Source organism: Salmo salar, chromosome 18, assembly GCF_965601325.2.
Source record: "Salmo salar chromosome 18, fSalSal1, whole genome shotgun sequence".
Taxonomy (NCBI): Eukaryota; Metazoa; Chordata; class Actinopteri; order Salmoniformes; family Salmonidae; genus Salmo; species Salmo salar.
In genome coordinates this window covers 87,272,147-87,289,333 of record NC_138308.1, presented here as the reverse complement: position 1 = coordinate 87,289,333, position 17,187 = coordinate 87,272,147, and the positions used below count along the sequence as shown (strand labels likewise).

Sequence of the window (17,187 nt, the reverse complement as noted above, 5' to 3'; positions counted from 1 at the left end):
CCCAGTGTTATTATAGTCCGAAGGATTCAGGTCAGTCACTCACTACCTCTAACATATGTGTGCCTTTTGGATAGGGAATCATTTAACCTGGAAAATCTTTGATACTCCAAGTGTGTGTGTGTGTGTGTGTGTGTGTGTGGGGGGGGCGCGCGCACACACGCACGTGCGCATATTCGTTCTATGGCTTCCTTTTGTGTGAAAGCCTCCCTGTCTGAAGTCCCGCAAGGAGGCTTTGGCCCAGCCAGGCATTTCCACCACAGAACCCCCGATTTCCACATGTTTCCAGGTTGACTGAAGGCTTCTCTCTTACTGTTACCAGACAGAGTGTTTGAGCTTGATGACGTATGACTTTGACAGACTGGGACTGAGTTGTCAAAGACCTCTTCGATGCTATGAATATACTACAAATACCATCACAAAAATTATAGTGTATTTAAGCAATAAGGCACCAAGGGGGTTCACGCAATCAGCATTCAGGGCTCGAACCACCTAGTTTACAATTTTTTCTTTATCACTGGAGGCTTCTAAGAGAATGTTGTTTAAACATTTTCTTGATGTTGTGTGACCTTTTGGTTCCTCACAAACTGGAGCAGGGTTTCCACAGGGATGTTTTAAAGGGATACGTCAGGATTTTGGCAATATGTATATACTTCCCCAGAGTCAGATGAACTTGTGGATACCATTTTTATGTCTCTGTGTCCAGTATGAAGGATGTTAAAGGTAGTTTCACAAGCCAATGCTTACTAACATTAGTTTCTGCTAGCATGCTAATGAGCCTCATTGCCAAAATCCCAAAGTATCCCTTTCATCGTTTCCCGTGACTTGCTAGAATATGAACTGGATTAATAAAGTCTTAATGATACTGTACGCATTGGAACCATTCCTTGATTCTCTTCCCTAACGTTGTACTGTAAATATAACCTGATAATCTCTGAAGCTAAATTAATTTCCCTTTTAATAGGTACATAGTGTCTATAAACTCAGCAAAAAAAAGAAACGTCATCTCACTGTCAACTGCGTTTATTTTCAGCAAACTTAACATGTGTAAATATTCGTATAAACATAACAAGATTCAACAACTGAAACATAAGCTGAACAAGTTCCACACACATGTGACTAAAAGAAGGGGGGGGGGGGGTCAAAAGTAAGTCAGTATCTGGTGTGGCCACCAGCTGCATTATGTACTGCAGTGTATCTCCTCATGGACTGCACCGGATTTGCCAATTCTTGCTGTGAGATGTTACCCCACTCTTCCTGCAAGTTCCTGGACATTTCTGGGGGGAATGGCCCTAGCCCTCACCCTCCGATCCAACAGGTCCCAGATGTGCTCAATAGGATTGAGATCCGGGGTCATCGCTGGCCATGGTAGAACACTGACATTCCTGTCTTGCAGGAAATCACGCACAGAAAAAGCAATATAGCTGGTGGCATTGTCATGCTGGAGCGTCATGTCAGGATTAGCCTGCAGGAAGGGTACCACATGAGGGAGGAGGATGTCTTCCCTGTAACGCACAGCATTGAGATTGCCTGCAATGACAAGCTTAGTCCGATGATGCTGTTACACACCGCCCCAGACCATGACGGACCCTCCACCTCCAAATCGATCCCGCTTCAGAGTATAGGCCTCGGTGTAACGCTCATTCCTTTGATGATAAACGCGAATCCGATCATCACCCCTGGTGAGACAAAACCGCGACTCGTCAGTGAAGAGCACTTTTTGCCAGTCCTGTCTGGTCCAGCGACGGTGGGTTTGTGACCATAGGCGACGTTGCTGCCGATGATGTCTGGTGCAGGGGCCCTGGGGATCTGTCTTTTGGTGTTTTTCAGAGTCAGTAGAAAGGCCTCTAGTGTCCTAAGTTTCCATAACTGTGACCTTAATTGCCTACCGTCTGTAAGCTGTTAGTGTCTTAACGACCGTTCCACAGGTGCATGTTCATTAATTGTTTATGGTTCATTGAACAAGCATGGGAAACAGTGTTTAAAGCCTTTACAATAAAGATCTGTGAAGGTATTTGGATTTTTACGAATTATCTTTGAAAGACAGGGTCCTGAAAAAGGGCCGTTTCTTTTTTTGCTGAGTTTAAAACCTTATGAAATCTCCAAAGCCAAACTAACTTCCCCTTTTAATAGGTACATATAGTAAATATAACCTGATGTAAAAAAATACAAATAATATTTAACTAGGCAAGTCAGTTAAGAACAAATTCTTATTTACAATGGCCTACCCCGGCCAAACCCAAACCTGGACGACGCTGGGCCAATTGTGCTCCGCCCTATGGGACTCCCAATCACGGCCTGGAATCGAACCAGGGTCTGTAGTGATGCCTCTAGCACTGAGACGCAGTGCCTTAGACCGCTGTGCCACTCGAGAGCCCTGATGAAATATTTGTTTTTAGCAGAAAGGGCAAATTCACTTCCTTCATACTGTACACTGAGTATACAAAACATTAAGAACACCGATTAAATTTTTTTAATTCTCTATATTCCCACCTCAGTGCTGTTGGCAGTGTATAAATGGCTGGTGTGTTTCCTTACGAGAGAGAGTCAGGAGGCTGGCTCAGGAGAAGGCTTCTGGCAAGGCTGACTTCGAGGCTCGCAGGTTAGTAGTACACACACACACACCATCACAACTAGGGCTGTAGCGGTCATGAAATGTTGTGTTAACGGTAATAATATATGTGTGAAATTAGTTTTGAATTCAAATGGACCGTTATCATGCACCGTTCTCAGGACAGGGGTAGTGGAAAAAATACATGTCATTTATGCACTTAAATAGCGACTGGAGAATGCTTTTCACGTGGTTCATTTTCATGCCAGCCAGGTAGACTATACTCCTGTTGTACAGATAAACAATGTGCTTAATATTGACACACACATACATATACACATACATATACACACACATACATATATATACATATATATATTAGTTAGCCTATAGAAAGCTGATGGATCCTCTTTTTAATAGAGGCCATCACTCTGTTTTCTCACGCAATTTCATAGCATATAGAAATGTTGCACAACATGGGCTCATGAAGTATTTGATTAGATTTTCAATTACATTTGCATTGTTGTCAGATTTATTAGATGGACAATAGAGTGCTGAGTACCAGGCAGTTATCAAGTTTGGTAGGCTACTAATGACCATCGGCAGCATTAGAGCTTGGCGAAGCCTAATTACCGTAACTAAATGGTCACGTGGAATTTGACTGTGGTCATGACTCGTGACCGCCGGTGTGGCGGTAATACGGTCATCGTAACAGCCCTAATCACAACATGACGCCACCCCACAGCACTATGAATGAGCTAATGGTTCTATGGCGTAATAACCCAAAATAGATCTTAAGACTGCTAAGGTAATGTGCAAGAATGTAAATATAAACTCACCTTTCTCAAGCACGTGTCATTACGTATAGAAGGTATTTTGTGTGAGTGTGTGTGTGTTTCAAAAGCCAGCTGAGCCTTATTCTATCTAAACTTGAAGACTAAAAATCATTGCCTGTGATCACTTCTGGAGGAATTTAAATATCAACACACCCTTGTCGTCACGTCATTAGGAATAGAGAGCATTTTGGGTGTGTGTGCTTGTTTCATCCTTTAGTTCAACAAAACATTAGTTGGGCCTTATTCAATGTCAACTAGGCTGGTGCTGTTGTCAACGGACGGATATGTCTGCACCTAACTCTGACTTTTATTTGAAATCACGCACTCATGTCAAAAGGAAATCGGCAAGGAAATTGGACACAGATTTTAATTTTAGGAATCATTCCAAAAATAATACGGAATGCAGGCCTTTTATCTGCTGGAAAGTCTTTTGATTGTGTGTGTGTGAATGAGGATGCTCTACAATGTACCATAGAGAATACAGTCATTCTGTTAAATATATAGCCACAGAATTTTTATATTTTTATTTATTCATTTAACCAGGTAGGCCAGTTGAGAACAAGTTCTCATTTACAACTGCGACCTGGCCATGATAAAGCAAAGCAGTGTGACAAAAAACAACAGAGTTACACGTGAGATAAAAAAAAAAAGTACAGTCAATAACACTATAGAAAAATGTATTTACAGTGTGTGCAAATGCAGAAGATTAGGGAGGTAAAGCAATAAATAGGCCATAGAGGTGAAATAATTACAATTTAGCATTAACACTGGAGTGATAGATGTGCAGATGATGATGTGCAAGTAGAGATACTGGGGTGCAAAAGAGCAAAAAGATAAATAACAATATGGGGATGAGGTAGTTGGGTGGGCTATTTATAGATTTGCTGTAAACAGGTACAATGATCAGTAAGCTGCTCTGACAGCTGATGCTTAAATTTAGTGAGGGAGATATAAGTCTCCAGCTTCAGTGATTTTTGCAATTTGTTCCAGTCATTGGCAGCAGAGAACTGGAAGGAAAGGTGGCCAAAGCAGGTGTTGGCTTTGGATGACCAGTGAAATATACCTGCTGGAGCGCGTGCTACGAGTGGGTGTTGATATGGTGACCAGTGAGCTGAGATAAGGCGGGGCTTTACATAGCAAAGACTTGTAGATGACCTGGAGCCAGTGGGTTTGGCGACGAATATGTAGCGAGGGCCAGCCAACGAGAGCATACAGGTCACAGTGGTGGGTAGTATATAGGGCTTTGGTGACAAAACGGATGGCACTATGATAGACTACATCCAGTTTGCTGAGTAGAGTGTGGGAGGCTAGTTTGTAAATGACATCGCCGATGTCAAGGATCGGTAGGATAGTCAGTTTTACGAGGGTATGTTTGATGACATGAGTGAAGGAGGCTTTGTTGCAAAATAGGAAGCCGATTTCTAGATTTAATTTTGAATTGGAGATGCTTAATGTGAGTCTGGAAGAAGAGTTTACAGTCTAACCAGACACCTAGGTAGTTGTCCACATATTCTAAGTCAGAACTATCCAGAGTAGTGATGCTAGTTGGGCGAGCGGGTGCCGGCAGAAATTGGTTTAAGAGCATGCATTTAGTTTTACTAGCATTTAAAGCAGTTGGAGCCCACGGAAGGAGTGTTGTACGGCATTGAAGCTCTGTCACGAGAATTTTACTATCTCAATGGTTGAACTCAACTATCACTCAAGCTTTGTCTATTTCCCAGAGGTCGTAAGTCTCCGGTTAATAAAGAATTAGACAAAGTCTCAGATTCTGCAATAGATCAATACTTTATTCAGAGAGTGATCTGCCCTCTCAAGTTCAGAGCCCATCTTATATACACACACAAGTTCCTGTCATAGGCTACTCCCTGCTCAGATAGAATAGTGGAAAAATACAGACTAACACATCTCATTATCTTCTGCAAGCCATTTCTAACAATTACTCCCCTACCTAGGTTGGGGAGGCCTCTTTCCTGTTATTGGTTTCAAAGTTATCACAAGGTCGTCTGTAGACAGTTCAGTTGTCCTTTGATGTCTCAACTATACATTTCTCTTATTGCTAAATAGTAACACATTGTTTTAGACTTAACTTGTCTTACACACACATTATTGGATTATAGTCTTATAATTCTAATACATTTCACACAGTTATACAGTTTCAGGGTGGAACACTTTAGTCATTATCTTAAAACATATAAATTATTCTATCAAGCTCTTTTGGAGGTTTGTTAACACGATGTCCAAAGAAGGACCAGATGTATACAGAATGGTGTCGTCTGCGTAGAGGTGGATCAGAGAATCACCAGCAGCAAGAGCGACATCATTGATATATACATAGAAAAGAGTCAGCCCGAGAACTGAACCCTGTGGCACCCCCAAAGAGACTGCCAGAGGTCCGGACAACAGGCCCTCCGATTTGACACACTGAACTCTATCTGAGAAGTAGTTGGTGAACCAGGCGGGGCAGTCATTTGAGAAACCAAGGCTATTGAGTCTGCCGATAAGAATGCGCTGATTGACAGAGTCGAAAGCCTTGGCCAGGTCAATGAAGACGGCTGCACAGTACTGTCTTTTATCGATGGCAGTTATAATATCGTTTAGGACCTTGAGCGTGGCTGAGGTGCACCCATGACCAGCTCGGAAACCAGATTGCATAGCGGAGAAGGTACGGTGGGATTCAAAATGGTCGGTGATCTGTTTGTTAACTTGGCTTTCGAAGATTTTAGAGCGGCAGGGCAGGATGGATATAGGTCTGTAACAGTTTGGGTCTAGTGTCTCCCCCTTTGAAGAGAGGGATCACCGCTGCAGCTTTCCAATCTTTGGGGATCTCAGACGATACGAAAGAGCGGTTGAACAAGCTAGTAATAGGGGTTGAAACCATTTTGGCGGATCATTTTAGAAAGAGAGGGTCCATATTGTCTAACCTAGCTGTAGGGATCCAGATTTTGCAGCTCTTTCAGAACATCAGCTGTCTGGATTTGGGTGAAGGAGAAGCGGGAAGGAGAAGCGGGAGGGGGGGCTTGGGCAAGTTGCTGCAGGGGGTGCAGAGCTGATGGCCAGGGTAGGGGTAGCCAAGTGGAAAGCATGGCCAGCCGTAGAAAAAAGCTTATTGAAATTATCGTAGATTTATCGATGGTGACAGTGTTTCCTAGCCTCAGTGCTGTGGGCAGCTGGGAGGAGGTGGTCTTATTCTCCATGGACTTTTCAGTGTCCCAAAAGTTTTTGGAATTAGTGCTACAGGATGCAAGTTTCTGTTTGAAAAGCTAGCCTTAGCTTTCCTAACTGACTGTGTATATTGGTTCCTGACTTCCATGAAAAGTTACGTATTGCGGGGGCTATTTGATGCTAATGCAGAACACCACAGGATGTTTTGTGCTGGTCAATGGCAGTCAAGTCTGTGGTGAACCAAGGGTTATATCTGTTCTTAGTTCAACATTTTTTAATGGGGCATGTTTATTTAAGATGGTGAGGAAAGCACTTTTAAAGAGCAACCAGGCATCCTCTACTGACGGGATGAGGTCAATATCCTTCGGTTAGAAAGGCCTGCTCGCTTAAGTGTTTTAGGGAGTGTTTGACAGGGATGAGGGGTGGTTGTTTGATCGCAGACCCATAACGGACGCAGGCAGTGATCTCTGAGATCTTGATTGAAGACAGCAGAGGTGTATTTATAGGGCAAGTTGGTCAGGATGATATCTATGAGGGTGCCCATGGTTACGGATTTATTGTTGTACCTAGTGGGTTCCTTGAAAATTTGTGTGAGTTTGAGGGCATCTAGCTTAGATTGTAGGACGGCCGGGGTGTTATTAAGCATATCCCAGTTTAGGTCACCTAACAGGATGAACTCTGAAGATAATTTGGGGGCAATCAATTCACATATGGTGTCCAAGGCACAGCTGGTGGCTGAGGGCGGTCTATAACAAGCGTCAATGGTGAGCGACTTGTAGCTACAGAAATATGGATGAACACCAATGTATTTAAATGTCTTCAAGACAGGACTTAGAAAGAGAGAGAGACCTTCCTTTTCTCAGATCTCTTCTCTGCCTCCTGAAGAATGAGGGTTTAGGAGGTTTGTGTTGGGGATAGACACGGTTATTCAAACATCTTAACGGACTGTGGCAAACCTCTTCAAGGTTAGGAGCGTTTGTCACAAATTAAGTGGTAAACTGTCACCAAAATCAGCCCAGAATGAAAGTTCTTTCGAACATGACAGTACCTGTGTGTTTGTTTCTCCGTCCTGGTCCCCCCAGGCCGCAGGCAAGGTCAAGGATATAAGGGTTCGGTACACAAATCTGGTTCTCGGTAGGTCCAGGTCTAAACGCCAACAGGTAAGTCCAAAACAGTCCAGCTCATACACGGTAAATCCAGCCAATATAGATTCTCTTTCTCTATGGTTCATAGAACCTTCCAGCCCTCTCTCTCCCTTCCCGGTTTGTCTTGACCCTTTATTTGTGGGTCGGCTCCACCTTCTGAGGGTTCCCCTTGCTTCTGGGAATTGTTTTGGCAGTCGGCCATTTTGAGATCTGTAGTTCTGATCGGGGTGGCCATTTTAGTGATCGGGCAGAGCCCGTTTATTAGTTCTGCTCTCACGTATCTGCCATTTATCACTCAACCCCCTTCTTTGCCACACATCTCCCCCCCCTAGATCCGACCCCCTAGGTCGGGCTACCGCAGCAAAATATGCGTGCATGCAGGATAACCCATCCACAGTTCCCATTTCCTTCCCTGCTCTGTGTTTCAAGTCAAAGTGAAACGGTTGGAGACTCAGAAACCACCGCATCACCCGAGCGTTCTTCTCTTTAGCCCTATGCATCCAGGTGAGTGGGCCATGGTCACTGATGAGGGTGAAGTGGCGCCCCAGCAGGTAGTATTTCAGGCTTTCTAGAGCCCACTTTACTGCCAGCGCCTCTTTCTCAACGACTGCGTAGTTGGTTTCCCGTGGTTCCAGCTTCCTGCTTAAAAACAGGATGGGGTGTTCCGCCCCTTCTACCTCTTGGTATAGCACTGCTCCCAAGCCAACCTCTGAGGCATCCGTCTGAACCACGAACTCTCTCTCAAAGTCTGGTACCACCAGCACTGGATTACAGCAGAGGGCCTCCTGTAATGTCCTAAATGCTTTGGTGGCCCTTTCATCCCACTTGACCATGTTTGGCCCTCTGGCTCTAGTCATGTCGGTGAGTGGGGCGGCCACTGTGGCATAACTTGGGATGAACTTCCGATAGTAACCGATCAGCCCTAGGAAGGCTCGAACCTGCTTCTTATTTACGGGTTTCGGCCATTCTCTAATTGCCTCCATCTTCTTACGTTGGGGTTTGATTAACCCTCTTCCCACGGTGTATCCCAGATACTCTGTTTCCTTTAACCCCACGTAACACTTGGCAGGATTCGCCGTGAGCCCTGCCTTTCTAAGGGCGTCTAACACTGCCTGTACCCGGGGTAAGTGGGATTCCCAATCTGGGCTGTAGATCCCCACGTCATCTAAATAAGCTGCGGCGTATGCTTGGTGCGGTTTTAGGACCTTGTCCATGAGCCGTTGAAAGGTGGCTGGGGCCCCGTGTAAGCCGAATGGCATGACGGTGTATTGAAACAAACCGTCAGGGATTGCAAAGGCTGTCTTTTCTTTGGCCCTGGGGGTCAGAGGAATTTGCCAGTACCCTTTTGTCAGGTCCAGGGTCGTAATGTACCGAGCTTTACCAATTTTATCCAGTAGTTCGTTTACTCTGGGCATGGGGTAGGCATCAAACTTGGAGATTTCATTTACCTTCCGAAAGTCGTTACAGAACCGCAAAGCCCCATCGGGCTTGGAGACCATCACAATTGGGCTAGACCACTCACTATGTGACTCTTCGATCACTCCAGCTGTCAACATACCCGATATGACCTCATGTTCACTTTTCTCCCTGGTAGGGAAACGATATCATGAGCCGTAACCTCAGTTCGGCCGGGTACCTCTGAAAACACATCTCTGTTTTTCTGGATCAGGGTTTTTACTTCCTGTACTTGTGCTGGGGACAGAGTAGGTGAAATATTTACTTCGGCTGTCTCCTGAGTGTGTGTGTGGGTTACGTGACCATTAGTGTTTCTCTCTCTCCATGCTTTTAACAGGTTTATGTGATAAATCTGTTCCTGGGCCGTCGACCTGGCTGTCGGAGCCGATAATTAACTTCTCCTATTCTCTCCTGTACTTCATATGGTCCTTTCCATGTGGCTAGTAGTTTGCACTCTACTGTGGGGATCAGCACTAACACCTTATCTCCCGGTTGAAATTCCCTCAGGGTAGCCTGCCGGTTATAAGTGTGCCGCTGGTGCTCTTGTGCTTGTCAAATGTGTAGAGGAGCTTATTCTGTCTGGTATTGGGGTCGTATTTCCCGATCCTGGTGGTCCCTGTTGTCCCTTTCCAGGAGTAGAGGACTCCTCCATCCCTTTCAATGTTGAGGATCCGAGTGTCAACGATCCCTGAGTATTCTGTGTGTTTGTTCCTCCGTCCTGGTCCACCCAGGCCGCAGGCAAGGTCAAGGATAGCAGGGTTCGGTACACAAATCTGGTTCTCGGTAGGTCCAGGTCTAAACGCCAACAGGTAAGTCCAAAACAGTCCAGCTCATACACGGTAAATCCAGCCAATATAGATTGTCTCTTTCTCTATGGTTCATAGATCCTTCCAGCCCTCTCTCTCCCTTCCTGGTTTGTCTTGACCCTTTACCACTGGGTCGGCTCCACCTTCTGAGGGTTCCCCTTGCTTCTGGGAATTGTAGTTTTGGCAGTCGGCCATTTTGTGATCTGTAGTTCTGACCGGGGTGGCCATTTTAGTGATCGGGCAGAGCCCGTTTATTAGGTCTGCTCTCACATATCTGACATTTATCACTCGACCCCCTTCTTTGCCACAGGACGTTAGTATTCGATTACTTTGGAGAGTATTCATTTTTGAGAATAAAAAAAAATACATTCAGCCAGACCGAATGTTTATAATAAAATACTATTTAAAGAAAGACATGGTTGCTTAGACATGTTTGGGTCCTGTCTAAGTCTTTCTGCAATCGGTTCAATTGCCAATGCAAACAGGAGGGGGAGGGAGGACATTCCTGTCTTGTAGGCTGTTGTTTCATATGAATGGAGTTGTTGTTGTAGACAAGGCCTCCTCTAACGTAGCTGGCTACTCTAGCTAGCTAGCTTCTTTAAAATGATTTCCGTCAAGACAGGCATTACCAGATGGTATGATCGATAAACTGTGGCAGTAACAAGTTTGTTTAATTAGCGCGAGTCGGTTTGGCTATGTTCTCTCTCTTTCTCCATGCGTCACATAGACTGTCACACACACTGGCCCCTGCTCCACTCTTGCCCCTCCCCCACCCCTCTGTTGAAACAAGCAGTGGCTCTCAAGTCGTGTGAGCAAGTCTCCATTGAAGTTTAAAAATACATATTATTTCAAAATACATGTATTTTGATTATCCGGATATCTGAAAAAAAAAAGATATTATTCAAGTCGTGAAATTATTTCAAAAGCCTTTCCCTAGTTTGTGTTTGGTTTTACTATCCTTGTGAGGACCTTCTGGTAAAACATGGAAAATTCTGACAAGTGGGGAAAAGGAAAAAAGCTATTTTAGGGGTTAAGGAAAATAGGATTTTGAATGGGAATCAATTAATGGTCCCCATAAGGATGGTAAAACGTGTGTGTGTGTGTGTGTGTGTGTGTGTGTGTGTGTGTGTGTGTGTGTGTGTGTGTGTGTGTGTGTGTGTGTGTGTGTGTGTAACGAGCAAGCGTTTGATTTGGCAGCCCTCAAAGCCAGTTGGCTCATAATGTGTGGTGTGGTGTTGTCCAAACAAGGATTAGCTAAAGGCCGTCATGTGTTAACTCAGAGACCAATAACATGTGTGTTTATGACTACTAAATCAAATCAATCTAAAATGTGGTTTGACTTATTTCACTTTTTATTAGCTCCAGTAAGAATATAAGACAAATTGGTAAGATTTCACTTTCCCTACATGGTAGCCTAATTTAGATGTTGTACTCAAAAGCTTCACTGCAGTGTCCCCTTTAACAAAAAATAAATAAATACAAAACATGTATGTTGATCTTCCATTACTTCACCGATTGCTACAGCGATAGATGAGGCAGAGGGACCCGTGAGGTAGAGGGACCTGTGAGGGACCCGTGAGGTAGAGGGACAGGTGAGGGACCCGTGAGGTAGAGGGACAGGTGAGGTAGAGGGACAGGTGGGGGGTAGAGGACCTGTGTTCTGTCTGCCAACATGGCACAGGAAGGCTGGGCATTGCCCAGTCAAGGCCAGACAGGGAGAGAGGCACACAATAACAGGGCTATGATAACTGGGGGGATGTAGGGTGTGTGGTAGAAGGCTGTATGTGGGGTGTGTGGTAGAAGGCTGTATGTGGGGTGTGTGGTAGAAGGCTGTAAGTGGGGTGTGGGGTAGAAGGCTGTGTATGTGGGGTGTGGGGTAGAAGGCTGTGTGTGTGTGGGGGGGGGGGTGGTAGAAGGCTGTGTGTGCGGGGGTGTGTGTGTGGTAGAAGGCTGTGTGTGTGTGGGGGGGTGTGGTAGAAGGCTGTGTGTGTGGGGGGGGGGGGTGTGGTAGAAGGCTGTGTGTTGGGGGGGGTGGTAGAAGGCTGTGTGTGGGGGGGGTGTGGTAGAAGGCTGTGTGTGGGGGGGGTGTGGTAGAAGGCTGTGTGTGGGGGGGGTGTGGTAGAAGGCTGTGTGTGTGGGGGGGGTGTGGTAGAAGGCTGTGTGTGTGGAGGGTAGAAGGCTGTGTGTGGGGGGGGTGGTAGAAGGCTGTGTGTGTGGGGGGCTCCGGTGTTTGGTAGAAGGCTGTGTGTGCGGGGGGGTGTGTGTGGTAGAAGGCTGTGTGTGTGTGGGGGGGTGTGGTAGAAGGCTGTGTGTGTGGGGGGGGGGGGGTGTGGTAGAAGGCTGTGTGTTGGGGGGGTGGTAGAAGGCTGTGTGTGGGGGGGGTGTGGTAGAAGGCTGTGTGTGTGGGGGGGTGTGGTAGAAGGCTGTGTGTGTGGGGGGGTGTGGTAGAAGGCTGTGTGTGTGTGGGGGGGGTGTGGTAGAAGGCTGTGTGTGTGGAGGGTAGAAGGCTGTGTGTGGGGGGGTGTGGTAGAAGGCTGTGTGTTGGGGGGGTGTGGTAGAAGGCTGTGGGGGGGGGGGGTGTGGTAGAAGGCTGTGTGGGGGGGGTGTGGTAGAAGGCTGTGTGGGGGGGGTGTGGTAGAAGGCTGTGTGGGGGGGTGTGTGGTAGAAGGCTGTGTGGGGGGGGTGTGGTAGAAGGCTGTGTGGGGGGGGTGTGTGTGGTAGAAGGCTGTGTGTGTGGGGGGGGTGTGGTAGAAGGCTGTGTGTGTGGGGGGGTGTGGTAGAAGGCTGTGTGTGTTGGGGGGGTGGTAGAAGGCTGTGTGTGTGTGGGGTGTGTGGTAAAAGGCTGTGTGTGGGCATGTGGGGTGTGTGGTAAAAGGCTGTGTGTGGGCATGTGGGGTGTGTGGTAAAAGGCTGTGTGTGTGTGGGCATGTGGGGTGTGTGGTAGAAGGCTATGTGTGTGTGGGGTGTGTGGTAAAAGGCTGTGTGTGTGGGCATGTGGGGTGTGTGGTAAAAGGCTGTGTGTGTGGGCATGTGGGGTGTGTGGTAGAAGGCTATGTGGGGTGTGTGGTAGAAGGCTATGTGTGTGGGGGGGTGTGTGGTAGAAGGCTATGTGTGTGGGGGGTGTGTGGTAGAAGGCTGTGTGTGGCAGAAGGCTGTGTGTGTGTGGGGGGGTGTGGTAGAAGGCTGTGTGTGTGGGGGGCTGTGTGTGTGGGGGTGTGGTAGAAGGCGGGGTGTGTGGTAGAAAGCTGTGTGTGGGGTCTGTGGTAAAAGGCTGTGTGTGGGGTCTGTGGTAGAAGGCTGTGTGTGTGGGGTGTGTGGTAGAAGGCTGTGTGTGGTAGAAGGTGGGGTGTGTGGTAGAAGGCTGTATTTGGGATGTGTGGTAGAAGGCTGTGTGTGTGGGTATGTGGGGTGTGTGGTAGAAGGCTATGTGTGTGGGGGGTGTGTGGTAGAAGGCTGTGTGTGGGGGGGTGGTAGAAGGCTGTGTGTGGGGGGGGGGGGGGTAGAAGGCTGTGTGTGTGGGGTGTGTGGTAGAAGGCTGTGTGTGTGGGGGGGGTGGTAGAGGCTGTGTATGTGGGGTGTGTGGTAGAAGGCTATGTGTGTGTGGGGGGGTGTGGTAGAAGGCTGTGTGTGTGGGGGGTGTGGTAAAAGGCTGTGTGTGGGCATGTGGGGTGTGTGGTAGAAGGCTATGTGTGTGGGGTTTGTGTGGTAGAAGGCTGTGTGTGTGTGTGGGGGTGTGTGGTTGAAGGCTGTGTGTGGGGGGGGGTGTGTGGTAGAAGGCTATGTGTGTGTGGGGGGTGTGTGGTAGAAGGCTGTGTGGGGGGGGTGTGTGGTAGAAGGCTGTGTGGGGGGGGTGTGTGGTAGAAGGCTGTGTGGGGGGGGGGGGGTGTGGTAGAAGGCTGTGTGGGGGGGTGTGTGTGGTAGAAGGCTGTGTGTGTGTGGGGGGGGTGTGGTAGAAGGCTGTGTGTGTGTGTGTGTGTGTGGGGGGGGGGTGTGGTAGAGGGCTGTGTGTTGGGGGGGTGGTAGAAGGCTGTGTGTGGGGGGGGGTGTGGTAGAAGGCTGTGTGTGTGGGGGGGGTGTGGTAGAAGGCTGTGTGTGTGGTAGAAGGCTGTGTGTGTGTGGGGTGTGTGGTAAAAGGCTGTGTGTGTGGGCATGTGGGGTGTGTGGTAAAAGGCTGTGTGTGTGTGGGCATGTGGGGTGTGTGGTAAAAGGCTGTGTGTGTGTGGGCATGTGGGGTGTGTGGTAGAAGGCTATGTGTGTTGGGGGGGTGGTAGAAGGCTGTGTGTGTGGGTGGGGTGTAGAAGGCTGTGTGTGTGGGGGGGGTGTGGTAGAAGGCTGTGTGTGTGGTAGAAGGCTGTGTGTGTGTGGGTGTGTGGTAAAAGGCTGTGTGTGTGGGCATGTGGGGTGTGTGGTAAAAGGCTGTGTGTGTGTGGGCATGTGGGGTGTGTGGTAGAAGGCTATGTGTGTGGGGGGGTGTGGTAGAAGGCTGTGTGTGTGTGGGGGGGGTGTGTGGTAGAAGGCTGTGTGTGGGGGGGGTGTGGTAGAAGGCTGTGTGTGTGGGGGGGCTGTGTGTGGGGGTGTGGTAGAAGGTGGGGTGTGTGGTAGAAGGCTGTGTGTGGCAGAAGGCTGTGTGTGTGGGGTGTGTGGTAAAAGGCTGTGTGTGTGGGCATGTGGGGTGTGTGGTAAAAGGCTGTGTGTGTGGGCATGTGGGGTGTGTGGTAGAAGGCTATGTGTGTGGGGGGTGTGTGGTAGAAGGCTGTGTGTGTGGGGGGGGTGTGTGGTAGAAGGCTGTGTATGTGGGGTGTGTGGTAAAAGGCTGTGTGTGTGGGCATGTGGGGTGTGTGGTAGAAGGCTATGTGGGGTGTGTGGTAGAAGGCTATGTGTGTGGGGGGTGTGTGGTAAAAGGCTGTGTGTGGGCATGTGGGGTGTGTGGTAGAAGGCTATGTGTGTGTGGGGTGTGTGGTAGAAGGCTGTGTGTGTGGTAGAAGGCTGTGTGTGTGTGGGGTGTGTGGTAAAAGGCTGTGTGTGTGGGCATGTGGGGTGTGTGGTAAAAGGCTGTGTGTGTGTGGGCATGTGGGGTGTGTGGTAAAAGGCTGTGTGTGTGTGTGTGTGGGGGGGGGGGGGGTGTGGTAGAGGGCTGTGTGTTGGGGGGGTGGTAGAAGGCTGTGTGTGGGGGGGGGGGGGGGTGGTAGAAGGCTGTGTGTGGGGGGGGGTGTGGTAGAAGGCTGTGTGTGTGGGTGGGGTGTGGTAGAAGGCTGGGGGTGTGGGGGGGGTGTGGTAGAAGGCTGTGTGTGTGGTAGAAGGCTGTGTGTGTGTGGGGTGTGTGGTAAAAGGCTGTGTGTGTGGGCATGTGGGGTGTGTGGTAAAAGGCTGTGTGTGTGTGTGGGCATGTGGGGTGTGTGGTAAAAGGCTGTGTGTGTGTGGGCATGTGGGGTGTGTGGTAGAAGGCTATGTGTGTGGGGGGGTGTGGTAGAAGGCTGTGTGTGTGTGGGGGGGGTGTGTGGTAGAAGGCTGTGTGTGGGGGGGGTGTGGTAGAAGGCTGTGTGTGTGGGGGGGCTGTGTGTGGGGGTGTGGTAGAAGGTGGGGTGTGTGGTAGAAGGCTGTGTGTGGCAGAAGGCTGTGTGTGTGGGGTGTGTGGTAAAAGGCTGTGTGTGTGGGCATGTGGGGTGTGTGGTAAAAGGCTGTGTGTGTGGGCATGTGGGGTGTGTGGTAGAAGGCTATGTGTGTGGGGGGTGTGTGGTAGAAGGCTGTGTGTGTGGGGGGGTGTGTGGTAGAAGGCTGTGTATGTGGGGTGTGTGGTAAAAGGCTGTGTGTGTGGGCATGTGGGGTGTGTGGTAGAAGGCTATGTGGGGTGTGTGGTAGAAGGCTATGTGTGTGGGGGGTGTGTGGTAAAAGGCTGTGTGTGGGCATGTGGGGTGTGTGGTAGAAGGCTATGTGTGTGTGGGGTGTGTGGTAGAAGGCTATGTGTGTGTGGGGTGTGTGGTAGAAGGCTATGTGTTTGGGGGGTGTGTGGTAGAAGGCTGTGTGTGTGGGGGGGGGGTGTGGTAGAAGGCTGTGTGTGTGTGGGGGGCTGTGTGTGTGGGGGTGTGGTAGAAGGCGGGGTGTGTGGTAGAAAGCTGTGTGTGGGGTCTGTGGTAGAAGGCTGTGTGTGTGGGGTGTGTGGGGTGTGTGGTAGAAGGCTATGTGTGTGTGGGGTGTGTGGTAAAAGGTTGTGTGTGTGGGCATGTGGGGTGTGTGGTAAAAGGCTGTGTGTGTGGGCATGTGGGGTGTGTGGTAAAAGGCTGTGTGTGTGTGGGCATGTGGGGTGTGTGGTAGGAGGCTATGTGTGTGTGGGGTGTGTGGTAAAAGGCTGTGTGTGTGGGCATGTGGGGTGTGGTAAAAGGCTGTGTGTGTGGGCATGTGGGGTGTGTGGTAGAAGGCTATGTGGGGTGTGTGGTAGAAGGCTATGTGTGTGGGGGGTGTGTGGTAGAAGGCTGTGTGTGTGGGGGGTGTGTGGTAGAAGGCTGTGTGTGTGGGGGGGCTGTGTGTGGGGGTGTGGTAGAAGGTGGGGTGTGTGGTAGAAGGCTGTGTGTGGCAGAAGGCTGTGTGTGTGTGGGGGGGTGTGGTAGAAGGCTGTGTGTGTGTGTTGGGCTGTGTGTGTGGGGGTGTGGTAGAAGGCGGGGTGTGTGGTAGAAAGCTGTGTGTGGGGTCTGTGGTAAAAGGCTGTGTGTGGGGTCTGTGGTAGAACGCTGTGTGTGTGGGGTGTGTGGTAGAAGGCTGTGTGTGGTAGAAGGTGGGGTGTGTGGTAGAAGGCTGTATTTGGGATGTGTGGTAGAAGGCTATGTGTGTGGGGGGTGTGTGGTAGAAGGCTGTGTGTGGGGGGGTGGTAGAAGGCTGTGTGTGGGGGGGGGGGTAGAAGGCTGTGTGTGTGGGGTGTGTGGTAGAAGGCTGTGTGTGTGGGGATGTGGGGTGTGTGGTAGAAGGCTGTGTGTGTGGGGAGTGTGGTAGAAGGCTGTGTGTGTGGGGGGGGTGGTAGAGGCTGTGTATGTGGGGTGTGTGGTAGAAGGCTATGTGTGTGTGGGGGGGTGTGGTAGAAGGCTGTGTGTGTGGGGGGTGTGGTAAAAGGCTGTGTGTGTGGGCATGTGGGGTGTGTGGTAGAAGGCTATGTGTGTGGGGTTTGTGTGGTAGAAGGCTGTGTGTGTGTGTGGGGGTGTGTGGTTGAAGGCTGTATGTGGGGGGGGGTGTGTGGTAGAAGGCTA

The 17,187-nt window shown here is 49.2% G+C and overlaps 1 long non-coding RNA gene across 8 annotated transcripts in view; it reads left to right on the top strand.

Annotated features, from left to right (window-relative positions):
• The window catches only part of LOC106577907 (uncharacterized), a 38,263-nt gene that overhangs the window by 11,940 nt on the left and 9,136 nt on the right, over nucleotides 1-17,187 (top strand). For all 8 annotated transcript variants that reach the window (XR_006760518.2, XR_006760522.2, XR_006760519.2 and 5 more), the window contains one exon: nucleotides 2,496-2,599. This is a non-coding gene — a long non-coding RNA (uncharacterized LOC106577907). The remainder of the gene's footprint in view (nucleotides 1-2,495; nucleotides 2,600-17,187) is intronic.